Source organism: Medicago sativa, chromosome 2 (assembly GCF_051527215.1).
Source record: "Medicago sativa cultivar Bolivia chromosome 2, Bolivia_mono, whole genome shotgun sequence".
NCBI classification, from domain to species: Eukaryota; Viridiplantae; Streptophyta; class Magnoliopsida; order Fabales; family Fabaceae; genus Medicago; species Medicago sativa.
Window position 1 is genome coordinate 27,569,460 of NC_140750.1, and position 13,314 is coordinate 27,582,773.

General features: G+C 37.2%; 1 non-coding gene across 1 annotated transcript; it reads right to left on the reverse strand.

The window, feature by feature from the left end:
- Positions 1-9,375: 9,375 nt before the first annotated feature.
- Positions 9,376-9,482, reverse strand: LOC146945944 (small nucleolar RNA R71). The gene has a single exon (XR_015029506.1). It is a non-coding gene; the product is annotated as a small nucleolar RNA R71 (small nucleolar RNA).
- Positions 9,483-13,314: the final 3,832 nt, after the last annotated feature.

Below are 13,314 nucleotides of genomic sequence, written 5' to 3' on the forward strand. Positions count from 1 at the left end.
TTCTTGAAGTAGATACTGAATCTTTTCGTTGCGAGCTTGATGATGCCATTTGATGATTGACGAAGATTTGAAGAAGATGAAGATTTTAGGGTTCTAAGGTTGAGAGAATGCGCTTACTTCGCAAACGGTTTGAGAGCAAATGTGTTTGTTGTGAGTGAGTAGTGTGTGAATTGACAAAGTGTTAAAAGTAAAACGATTGCAATTCAAAAGAGACAAACAAACATAACATTAATGACAAAATTGGGGGCGCGTGAAAAGTACTTTCAAAGCTTTTAAATCATCATTGCCCTTTTTAGTTATACACCAACACATACAGGCCACGTAAGAAGTTCACAGAGTAACTACCAGGTTAGTGGGCCAGAAGTTACTTTAAAAAGTAACTCCCAACGTTTCCACTTATTCAACTATTCAGAAGCAACAAATCCAGCTTCTGGACTTCAGATGCTGATGTCATCATCAGAAGCGAGTTTTCCTCAGAACCTCAATAAAGAGCTTCTGATGGACTACTGCTTCTGAACTAACTTCAGAACCTAAAATCCTATTCAGGAGCAAGCAAACATTTAATCAGACACGAAGTGCATGTTCAAATTTTTCTTTATAAAATCAAATCTTTCAACAGTTAAAGGCTTAGTAAATATATCAGCCCATTGATTTTCAGTATCAATGAATTGTATATCTAAAATTCCTTTTTGAACATAATCTCTGATAAAATGGTGTTTGATTTCAATGTGCTTAGCTCTTGAATGCAAAATTGGATTTTTAGACAAACAAATAGCAGCAGTATTATCACAATAAATGGGAATACTGTTAGCAGTTATCTGATAATCTTCCAACTGATGTTTCATCCAAAGTAGTTGTGTACAACAACTTGCAGCTGAAATGTATTCTGCTTCTGCTGTAGACATAGCAATAGTTGTTTGTCTTTTGCTAGCCCAGGATATAAGATTATCACCCAGAAATTGACAATTGCCACTGGTTGATTTTCTTTCAATCCTATCACCAGCATAATCAGCATCACAGAATCCAATTAGCTTATAATCTAAGGATTTCCTATAAAGGAGTCCAAGATTAGTTGTTCCCTTCAAATACCTGAAGATTCTCTTGACAGCAGTCATATGAGATTCTCTAGGATCTGATTGGAATCTTGCACACAAGCATACACTGAATAAAATATCTGGCCTAGATGCAGTGAGGTATAACAAAGAACCAATCATACCTCTATACAGCTTCTGATCTACTTTAGCTCCTTCATCTTCTTTGCTCAGGTTGCACGTAGGATGCATTGGAGTGTTCATCACTTTACAATCTTCAAGTTTGAACTTCTTCAGAAGCTCCTTTGTGTACTTTGATTGATGAACATAGACTCCGTCTTTGCATTGATTGATTTGAATGCCAAGGAAGAACTTCAGCTCTCCCATCATGCTCATTTCAAATTCATCCTGCATTAACTCAGAAAATTCCTTGCAAAGAGATGCATTAGTAGAACCAAATATTATATCATCAACATATATTTGCACAACAAGAATATCTTTCCCAAGGGTCCTTCTGAAGAGTGTAGTGTCAACCTGTCCTCTCTTAAAATCATTTTTGATTAAGAAATTACTTAGTCTATCATACCAAGCTCTGGGAGCTTGTTTCAAGCCATATAGTGATTTCTTCAGTTTAAAAACATGGTCAGGATATTTAATATCCTCAAATCCAGGAGGTTGCTTAACATACACTTCTTCTTCTATGACACCATTGAGAAATGCACTCTTGACATCCATCTGATATAATATTATGCCATGATTAACCGCATAGGAAAGAAGTAACCTGATTGCTTCCAATCTTGCAACTGGAGCAAACGTTTCAGTGTAATCAATGCCTTCTTGTTGACTATACCCTTGTGCAACAAGTCTGGCTTTGTTTCTTGTTACTTCACCTTGCTCATTCAGCTTGTTTCTGAATACCCATTTTGTTCCAATAATGTTCTTGTGCTGAGGTTTGGGTACCAGATCCCACACATCATTTCTTTGAAATTGATTCAACTCTTCTTGCATAGCTAGGATCCATCCATCATCTGAAAGTGCTTCATCAACTGTTGTAGGTTCAATCATTGAGATTAGTCCAATCATTGACTCTTCTTGTCTGAAATGTGATCTTGTTCTTCTTGGACTATCTTTGTTTCCAATGATTAGCTCCTCAGGATGTGAAGACTTGTGTTTGAATGTGTTTCTGGGAGGATCTTCTTGATGTGAGCCATCTTGTGCTTCATCAGAAGCAGTTTCATCTTGCGCTTCTGATGTGGGTTCAGCTTCTGGACTATCTTCAGACTCAGCTATCTGATCAGGTTCTGGAGTAGCTTCAGGAACCTGTATCTCTGCAAAACTTTCACCCTGCTTTGAAGTTTTATCTTCAAGCTCCTTGTCATCAAATTTAACGTGCATAGATTCTTCAACACAGAGTGTTTCTGAATTATACACTCTGTATGCCTTTGACCTTTCAGAGTAACCTAAAAAGATTCCTCTTTGGGCCTTGGCATCAAATTTCTTTAGGTAGAGCTTGTTGTTCAGAATGTAACAAGTACATCCAAATTGATGAAAGTAAGAGATACTGGGTTTTCTTCCTTTAAAGAGTTCATATGCTGTTTTCTCCAAAATAGGTCTAATATAGATCCTGTTTTGAACATAGCATGCTGTATTCACTGCTTCTGCCCAAAAATGTTTTGGTAAATTGTTTTCATGAATCATGGTTCTGGCCATTTCTTGTAAAGTTCTATTCTTTCTCTCTACAACTCCATTTTGTTGTGGTGTTCTAGGAGAAGAGAATTCATGGAAAATTCCATGTTTTTCACAAAAAGCTTCAAATGGCTCATTTTCAAATTCTCCACCATGATCACTTCTGACTTTCAAAATTTTTGATTCTTTTTCAGATTGAATTTGAGTGCAGAAGCTACTGAATACATCACACGCAACATCTTTACTCTTTATGAATTTCACCCAAGTCCATCTGCTGTAATCATCAACAATGACTAATCCATATCTACTTCCATATAAGGATGCAGTGCTCACTGGTCCAAATAAATCAATATGGAGTAATTCTAAAGGTCTTGAGGTTGAGACAATGTCTTTGGTTTTAAAAGATGATTTCACAATTTTCCCTCTCTGACATGCACCACAAAGTGCATCTGAATGATAGTCAATGTCTGGTAGCCCTTTCACAAGTTGTAACTTACTAAGCTTAGAGATTAACCTCCAGTTAGCATGTCCCAACCTTCTGTGCCACATCCATTTCTTATCATTCACTGATAGTAGGCAGATCACCTTCTGATCAGCCAGTTCAGAAAAATTGATTTTATAGACATTGTCAACTCTCTTTCCCTTGAACACAATGGATTTGTCTTTCTTGTTGATTACTGTACAGTTGGGTTTTTCAAAAAGCACATCATAACCATTATCACAAAATTGACTTATGCTCAAAAGGTTATGTTCAAGACCATCTACCAACCATACATTATTAATTGAGGTAGAGGAATTACCAATAGTTCCTGTACCTATGATCCTGCCTGACTGGTTGCCTCCAAATTTCACATTTCCTCCCTCTTTCATTGTTAGGCTGAGGAACATGGACTTGTCTCCTGTCATGTGTCTTGAGCAACCGCTGTCTAGGTACCATGATCTTTGCTTTGGCACTGCTCTTAGACATACCTGCATTATTGACATTTTTAGATTTAGGTACCCATTGTTCTATGGGTCCTGGAAGGTTAGTACTTAAGGCTTTACTCTTCACTTCTTGTACCTTGTGCTGTGAGTTGGGTTGCTTCTGATTAGCCATCACCTTAGGTTTTGGTACTTCAGAAGCAGTAACTGTCTTCTTCTGAAACTTAGACTTCAGAACCCCAGATTTTGGTTTCACCAGACTCTGAGGAATAGGTTCTGATCTTTTCAGGATCCTAACCTTTGAAGTTTTGGAATCATATTTGATCATAGCCTTTGACTTAGAGTTCTTTGGCTTTGAAGTAATCTTAGCCTTAGAACTAGAAGCTTCAGGTTCTGATTGAACAACAGTTTCCAACTCAGCCCCTTCTGGTACAAAGAATGTTTTCAGACCTTCCTTGATGCATTCACAACAAGACTTTAGATTGGTTTTCTCCAGTTTCACTTCTGGAAAGCCAATTCCTCTGCCATTGTTCTTGTAAATGCTATAAATCATAGAAGCCACTCTGCTTCTGTCAATGCCAGATATAATGAAGTCTTCAAGAGCAATTTCATGATTACTTAAAGGTTTTTCATTACACTTTTCTTGTAGCTTCTGACATAAGAACCTGAGCTGGTCTTCATATGTTTTACACATGAAGTCAAAGCCCCTAAGTCCCTGTTCAGAAGCTTTCAGATCCAATAGAGTTGATTTTTGCTGTTGTACCAAATCAGCATATTTTTCTTTTAAATCCTTCAACTCATTGGTTCTTACTTCAAAATGTGTAAGAAGTTCTTTAAGTGACTCAACAAGTTCATCTCTGGGAATTTTGGAATATACCTCATTTTCATCTTCTGAGTCTGAATCTGATCCAGCTTCTGAAGTTGCTGTTGCTACCAACCCAACAGCTACCTTTGCATCTTCATCAGCTTCCTCTTTATCAGATCCAGATTCACTACCCAAATCATCCCAGGTTGCCATTAAACTCTGCTTAATCTGCTTCTTGAGTTTGCTTGGTTTGAAGGTAGACCTCTTTGACTTGTCCTTTGACTTTTCTCTTTGAAGATCAGGGCATTCAGCAATGAAGTGACCTGGCTTCTTACAGTTGAAGCATCCCTTCTGATCTTCTTTCCTTGAGCTTCTGGAGTTACCCCTTCTGGAGAGAAACTTTCTGTTCTTCTTGGCCAGATATTGAAGTCTGTTTGAGAGCATGGCCATTTCAGCAGCATCTGGTTCAGAGTCTGAACTTGACTGTTCTTCCTCTTCAGATTCAACCACTTTGAGAGCTTTTGATGACTTGCCTTTGGATGGAAGAGCTATTGATTTACTCTTCTTAGTAGACTCATGTTCATTAAGACTTAACTCATGAACTTTGAGAGAACTAACAAGATCTTCGACACTTAAAGTGTTTAAATCTTTAGCTTCCTCAATGGCAGTCACTTTTGGTCTCCATCTGGCAGGTAAGCTTCTGAGTATCTTGCTTACATGATCAGAAGCAACATAGCTCTTCTTTAGAATCTGTAGACCAGAAACTAAGGTTTGAAACCTTGAGTACATCTCCTCAATAGTTTCATCATCCTTCATTTTGAATAACTCATACTGATGTACAAGCAGGAGAGCCTTTGCTTCTTTGACCTTCTTGCTCCCTTCATAATTTGAACAGAGAGAAGCAAACATAGCTTTAGCAGTGGATTTGTCACTCATCTTCATGTATTCTGCTTTGGGTATGGCAGTGACAAGAGCTCCTCTGATAATATGATGCTTCTTGTAAAGTTTCCTCAGTTCTGGAGTATGTTTCTTTCTATCCACAGCAGCTCCTTCTTCATCAAGGACTAAACCACCAACGCCGTCTTCCAGAATATCCCACAATTCTTCATCTAGGCTCATGATGTAACTGTAAAAATTGGTCTTCCACCAAGAGAACTCTTCAGCATCTCCATTGAACTTTGGAACTTTTCCAACACTGGTTTTCTTACTATCACTATAATCATGTGAGACATTTTTATAGCTAGTATCACCATCAGGAGGAGGAGTAGTCATGTTTTTCTCAGATCTTTGACTGTTGCACGGTTAAGTGATACACAACAGACCAAGGCTCTAGATACCAATTGAAGGTGAGAAAAACACAAGAAGGGGGGTTGAATTGTGTTTTTCAAAAATTCTTCGTTTCTCTAAATAACTGAATACACTGATCAGAAGCTAAGTGAGACAGCTTCTGAAGTGATGATCAGAATCTAAATGCAGCGGAATAAAACAGAGAGAGAGAAGAAGAACGACACAAAGCAATTATACTGGTTCCTTCCACAATCTGGAAGTAGTCCAGTCCCCCTTGCACTTCCAAGGAGATTTCACTATGAGTAATATCTGATTACAAATGCTCAAGCACACAAGCAAGAGACTTCCAATGCTCAAGCACACAAGCAAGAGACTTCCTTTGCTCAAGAACACAATCAAGAGACTTCCTGCTCAAGCACAACTGCAAGAGACTTCCTAACTAAACAAAATTACACAGAAAATTGTTTAAGGTTGAACACTTGATATACAATCAGAGGTGCTCACAATACAAATCAGATACAGACTCAATGGACTTAAGAATTTCTAAGATATGACTTTGAGACACAGAAATTCTAAGTGAATGCAGAACAATTTCAGCAGAGGTTTGGTACTTGTGAAAATCTTGTGAGTCTTTCGTTCAGCGTTCTTGCATTACCAATTCTCTAGGTCTTCACTCCTTTATATAGAGGTGTGAAAGAGACGTTGTGAAATTGCCAGCACACCAAAGAGTCGTTGTTGAAGCTTGATCTTTCACCAATGATCTTTTGCCTGATTTGGTTGTTGTCCTATGAAGAACAAATTTGAAATCCATTCCTTATCCAAAGGAACATCTATGCAGGCGAGACCGTATTCTGGAGCTGTTTTCTTGTCTTGAAGTGCAGACACAAAACAGAGTAGTGGAGAACGTGGTTGTACAATTCGTACAAAGTACAATGTCAACGCTTTCGTCCAAATTGCAAACACACACCTTCAAACACCTTTGAAATGACCGTTGCAAGCTCCACTAATCCTTTGTTTGTGTTTTCGAATCCAATAGACAGCTTTTGCATTAATGATTCTTCAATTCTTGATTCTTTGCAAATCCAGTTGATATTCAGCTTCTGGTGAAATGGCTTCTGATGAGGCAGCTTCTGATGATGCAGCTTCTGATGAGATGACTTCTGCAGCTTCTGATGATGCAGCTTCTGATGATGTGACTTCTGGACCTCTTGTCTTCAGGAGCACTATTCTTCAGGAGCGCTATTTCTTCAGGAGCAGCTTGACTTCAGGAGCGCTTTTTCTTCAGGAGCAAGTTGCCTTCAGGAGCGTCCAAGCTTCAAATTTTTGTTGTTTCCATAGCTCTTTATTTGCTCATTCAGAACCAATGATGATGTAACTTTATAATTATGGTCCTGTACACTTGAACAAATATTAGCTAATCCAATTTACAATTTTTAATACCTTGTTATCATCAAAACTCTTTAAGGTTTATTGTTAAACACATTTTGTTCCAACATGCTTGGTCATTCTAATTCATATTCGAAGGGAATATACTTCGCGTCTTATCATACTTAGGATTCTTGCTTAATATTCTAATTCTCGACTAACTAAGCCAAGGCTCTACATTCATTCCCCTTCTTAGTTCATTTCAACCCGAATAATCAGCTTAAACTCTCTTATGCCATTCTTGCCATACATGCTAAGATTGCCATGATTTTCAACTCAAGGATCATTATAAAACATCTTTCATGGCAATTTTAACAAGAATATAACAAGATTAAAGGCAAGGGTACTAAACTCATGTTTTTCTAATCTTAACATAATTCATGTTTTCCTTGCAAAATAAAGCACATAATCCCAAAGGTCGGCTCTATCTAAGAACTCACCATAAGAATTCTGGATTCTCTCAATATCTTTTGCCATAATTCAAAGCTCCTTGATGAGTCAATATTTAGTCTATTTTTATGCATTATTTAGTTTAATTTTATTTAGATTTGAATTTATTTAATTGCAATATTCTTTCCTTTTTGAATCTTTTTACTTCAATTGCATATTTTATATTTCAGGAATGAATATTGGATGGAAGGAGTCTTGGAGCAAAAGAAAGGAGTCTGGAGCTGATTTGGAGCAAAAATACGAAAGATTTGGAAACAAAATATAAGTTCCCCAAGTCAGGAGCTTGGAACGACCCGTGCCAACATGTGGCACGACCGTGCCACCTCTCAGGATGCCTTTTGCTGCTTTTGCTTGAAGCCCAAGTTACCCTGTTTTAGTTTTACCCAATAGCCCTTGTAGTTGCTTAGATTTGAAGTCAATTGTAAAGCTATAAATAGAGTAGCTCTCCATCACAAATATTCATCTTTTGTTTTTGGAATAAAAGTTCACTTTTACTTTATTTTATATTCTTCTTCTTCTCCTTCTTCTCTATGTCTACAATGAACGTTAGTGAGTAGACTCTTCTTGTCTTGGGATTGTTGGATAAGTCTAATGACATAATCCTAATCGAACCAAGCTTTAACCCTAATTTCATGTAACCGTAATTTCTAATCTAGATTCACCGTTTTAACATGAATTAACCATTATCAAACTGTGGAAACGAAAGTGGAGGGTTTGATAATTGTTAATCCATCATCTCAAATATCAATTCATAATGCGAAAGCGGAACTTTGATATTGGAACAAGTGAATCTAGAATGGAATTACAAAGGCAGCGAAATAGTCTTTGCAATTCTTGAGACATGTGTAGTTTCAATCCTAAAAGCTTCTTCTAGTAATCAAGTCAGCGAAATAGGCTTGGTTGCTAGGGGTAAACTCTCACCCGATTTGATCATGAAGGTGAGGGGCTAAAGGAAACCGGTCTTTAGAAATTAAGGTGTAAAACATGAAATTAGAAGTTAAAGTCTTGGCTAGTGAAGGACTTGTTGTTATGACGAACCAATGATCCCAAGACTCTTTTATTTTATTATTGTTATTTTCTTATAATTAAAAATCCCAACTTTATTCTCAAAACTCTTTTCTAATCGTTGTTGAAAGTTAATTGAATTCATAACTCCCTGTCGGAACGATACTCTTTTTATTACTACTTAGATAGACCGTGCACTTGCGGTTTGGCCTATCAAGTTTTTGGCGTTGCCTGGGAGTTATTGCAATTTGATTAATTTTTTTTAACAATTAGACTGAAAAAAAAAATATTTGTCTTTATTTTATTTTTCTTTCTTAAAATTTTTTTTATTTTATTTTATTTTTCGTTTTATATTTCTTTCTTTTTACCGGTAACTTCTTCGAAACACAAAATAATATCGATATGGCCGAGGAACGCACTCTCAAAGAGTATGCAATCCCACCTTCAGATGCGTCATACGATGTTATTGTGTACCCAACAGTTGGTAAAAATTTTGAAATAAAACCTGCACTTATTCACTTAGTGCAGCAAAATCAATTTTTCGGATCACCCACTGAGGATCCAAATTTTAATATTTCAAACTTTTTAAGACTCAGTGGAACCTTGAATGCAAACCAAGAGGCCGTAAGGCTGCACCTCTTTCCTTTTTCCTTAGGGGGTAGAGCTAGTGCTTGGTTTCATTCATTGGAAATTGGTTCTATCACTTCTTGGCACCAAATGCAGCAAGTTTTTCTTGCCCGATTCTTTCCCTATTTTAAAACCGTTCAATTAAGGAATCAAATCACATAGTTCACTCAAAAAGATGGAGAATCTCTTTACGATGCTTGGGAGCGTTCCAAAGAAATGCTTAGACTTGGTCCCCATCATGGTTTAGAGAAGTGGCTTATTATTCACAATTTTTATAATGGTCTTTTGTATACCACAAAAGTTTATGTTGATGCAGCTGCAGGTGGAGCTTTAATGAACAAGAATTACACTGAAGCATACGCCTTGATTGAAGACATGGCTCAAAATCACTACAAGTGGACCGACGAGAGAGCCATCACTAATTCTTCACCCTCCAAAAAGGAGGAAGGTATGTATGAAATCTCTAACTATGATCACCTTGCCTTTAAGATTGATGCATTAACCCGAAAATTTCAAAAAATAAATGTTAGTGCCATCTCTTCTTCTTTTTCTTCTGCATCTCCTTTTTGTGAAATTTGTGGTGTATTTGACCATATTGGCATTGATTGCCAACTAGGTAGTGTTGTTAAAAGTCCTGAGCAAGTAAATTATGCTCAATATAATCAAGGGTTTAGAAACAACCAATTTTTTTTTCAAACCCCTCAAAATCTTTTTGGACAACAAACAACATAACCCAGTTATGCAAACAACCAAAGAGTCCCTCAAAAATCCAGCTTGAAACTTTTTTTAGAAAATTATTCTATAAATCAATTCGAGCAGCTTCAAGAGCTTAAAAATCAAACTGGATTTTTGAAGGACTCTCTTGCCAAACTTACATCAAAAGAAGACTCCATAGTTACTCACAGTCAGATGCTTGAGACTCAGACTTCTCAAGTGCCCCAACAGGTGGCTACTTCCTCTCAATCCTCTGTAGTCTTCCTAGACCAAACCGAGACCAACCCCAAAAACCATATAAGTGTTATTACCCTTAGGGATGGTAAACAATTAGAGGACCCCATTGTGAAAGTTAAGAACAATGACGGAGAGATAGGGAGTGATGAGCCTCCAAGTGAGAAAGCCATAGGAGAGAATGAAAAGTCACTTGTTTCACCATCTCATGAGCATGAAATTCCATTAACACAAGGGTTTGATGAGTCCAAGTTAGATGAGCAGTTTAGGAAATTTATTGAAATACTTCCACACAAATTGCCACCTAAACTTAAGAATCTAGGAAGCTTTTCCCTACCTTGTGTCATAGGATCTGAAACATTTAAGAAAGCCATATGTGATTTGGGAGAGAATGTTAGTTTGATGCCATTGTCCCTTTCTGAAAGATTGGGTATAGGATAGATAAACCATTCTCTACCCATCAAGCTAATGACTTTAAACGAGCGCTTCATGGGAGGCAACCCACGCATTTATTTGCTTTATTTTGTTTGTTTTCCATTGTTTTAAGTGTTTTGTAGGTAATTGTCCAAGTATGATTCAAGAAAGTTGAAATTTTTTGAAGCCCATGTGTCCAGAAGGTTGGCACGGCCCATGCTCCCAGCTGGCACGACCGTGCCAGACTTTGAAAGCCAAACATGCCAAACTCCAGAAGGTTGGCACGGCCCGTGCCAATATGTGGCTCGGCCGTGCCTGATGTCTAGGTGAGTATGACCTCAAAATTTTTCTTCTTCTTCCCTCATTCTCAAACACGAACCTCTTTCATCTTTCAAACTTCTCTCTAGAACCTCCATAACCATCCACCTTCAAACCTTCATATCTCCATCAAATCTTCACCAAAACAATTAATTTATTCCCCAAATCAACTCTAAACATCATTCTAAACAAAACCCTTCCATCAAAAACAACTTTCATCTACCCAAACCCATAATTCACCAAACCCTTATCTCCCTAAAAGCTAACCCAAAAACCACAAATTCTTAACTCATCTCCACACCTAAACTCATAAACTTTACCTAAACATAAACCTCAACCCCAAATCAACCTTTTCCACCAAAAAAATTTCCAAACCCTAACCGTCATCAAAACACAAAGTTAAACCAAGGTCAAGGACAATGGCTTCAAGGAGACGTGGAAAAGAACCAGCAAGCAGGAGAATCATCACATACATATCTAGGCAATTTGGAGTGGGTGAAGATAAGGGGATCAATCCAATTGAGGGAAACAATAGGTTGAACATAGACACCCTCATTGCAATGAATTTTATAAAACATCATCCACCCATGCAATACCAACTCAAACTGAATGTGCCTATCTTGTTCCTACTTCCTAACCCATCTCGGACTAGCATCGAGGTGGAAGAAAATTTGTTGTATGTTGATGATGATCAGGTACATGAAGAGCAAGGCCATGATGAAGGAGAAGGTGCTAACTTGCAGAGATGATAAAATTTTGCAGCACTACTTAGGGTGATTTTGAATCTAGGAGGAAAGGACACCATCTCCATAAAGACTTCCTATGAGGATAGATAGCCCCTAAGAAATCTGCAGCCCCTTGTGCTTAAATTGTTAATTTAATCTAATGTTTAACTAAATTCCCATCTCTCTTATATGAAATGAAGAAAAGGACTTTTCTCGGTTACTTTAGCATTAAGGATAGAAGTTGTTCCTCATAATATCTGTCTTATACAGGAGCAAGAAAAGGGTTGGACTGCACACACACACTCACTTAAGACTTGATGCTGGGTTGAATAGGTTCATAAGGAATGCTTGAGATTGTGATTAGTGTACTTTGAAATAAAACCTTAAGAGAGACATGAGTTTTTCAATTGGGTTGCCAGGTTAAATCTTTTTGTTGCTGCTATGTCTATTGCCTTTTGCTTGAGGACAAGCAAAGATTCAAGTGTGGGGAGTTTGATGAGTCAATATTTAGTCTATTTTTATGCATTATTTAGTTTAGTTTTATTTAGATTTGAATTTATTTTATTGCAATATTATTTCCTTTTTCAATCTTTTTACTTCAATTGCATATTTTATATTTCAGGAATGAATATTGGATGGAAGGAGTCTTGGAGCAAAAGAAAGGAGTCTGGAGCTAATTTGGAGCAAAAATACGAAAGATTCGGAAACAAAATATAAGTTCCCCAAGTCAGAAGCTTGGCATGACCCGTGCCAACATGTGGCACGGCCGTGCCACCTCTCAGGATGCCTTTTGCTGCTTTTGCTTGAAGCCCAAGTTACCCTGTTTTTGTTTTACCGAATATCCATTGTAGTTGCTTAGATTTTAAGTCAATTGTAAAGATATAAATATAGTAGCTCTCCATCACAAATATTCATCTTTTGTTCTTGGAATAAAAGTTCACTTTTACTTTATTTTATATTCTTCTTCTTCTCCTTCTTCTCTATGTCTACAATGAACGGTAGTGAGTAGACTCTTCTTGTCTTGGGATTGTTGGATAAGTCTAATGATATAATCCTAATCGAACCAAGCTTTAACCCTAATTTCATGTAACCGTAAATTCTAATCTAGATTCCCCGTTTTAAAATGAATTAACCATTATCAAACTGTGGAAACGAAAGTGGAGGGTTTGATAATTGTTAATCCATCATCTCAAATATCAATTCATAATACGAAAGCGGAGCTTTGATATTGGAACAAGTGAATCTAGACAAGAATTGCAAAGGCAGCAGAATAGTCTTTGCAATTCTTGAGACGTGTAGTTTCAATCCTAAAAGCTTCTTCTAGTAATCAAGTCAGCGAAATAGGCTTGGTTGCTAGGGGTAAACTCTCACCGGACTTGATCAGAAAGATGAGGGGCTAAGGGAAACCGGTCTTTAGAAATTTAGGTGTAAAACATGAAATTAGAAGTTAAAGTCTTGGCTAGTGAAGGACTTGTTGTTATGACGAACCAATGATCCCAAGACTCTTTTATTTTATTATTGTTATTTTCTTATAATTAAAAATCCCAACTTTATTCTCAAAACTCTTTTCTAATCGTTGTTGAAAGTTAATTGAATTCATAACTCCCTGTCGGAACGACACTCTTTTTATCACTACTTCGATTGACCGTGCACTTGCGGTTTGGCCTATCAG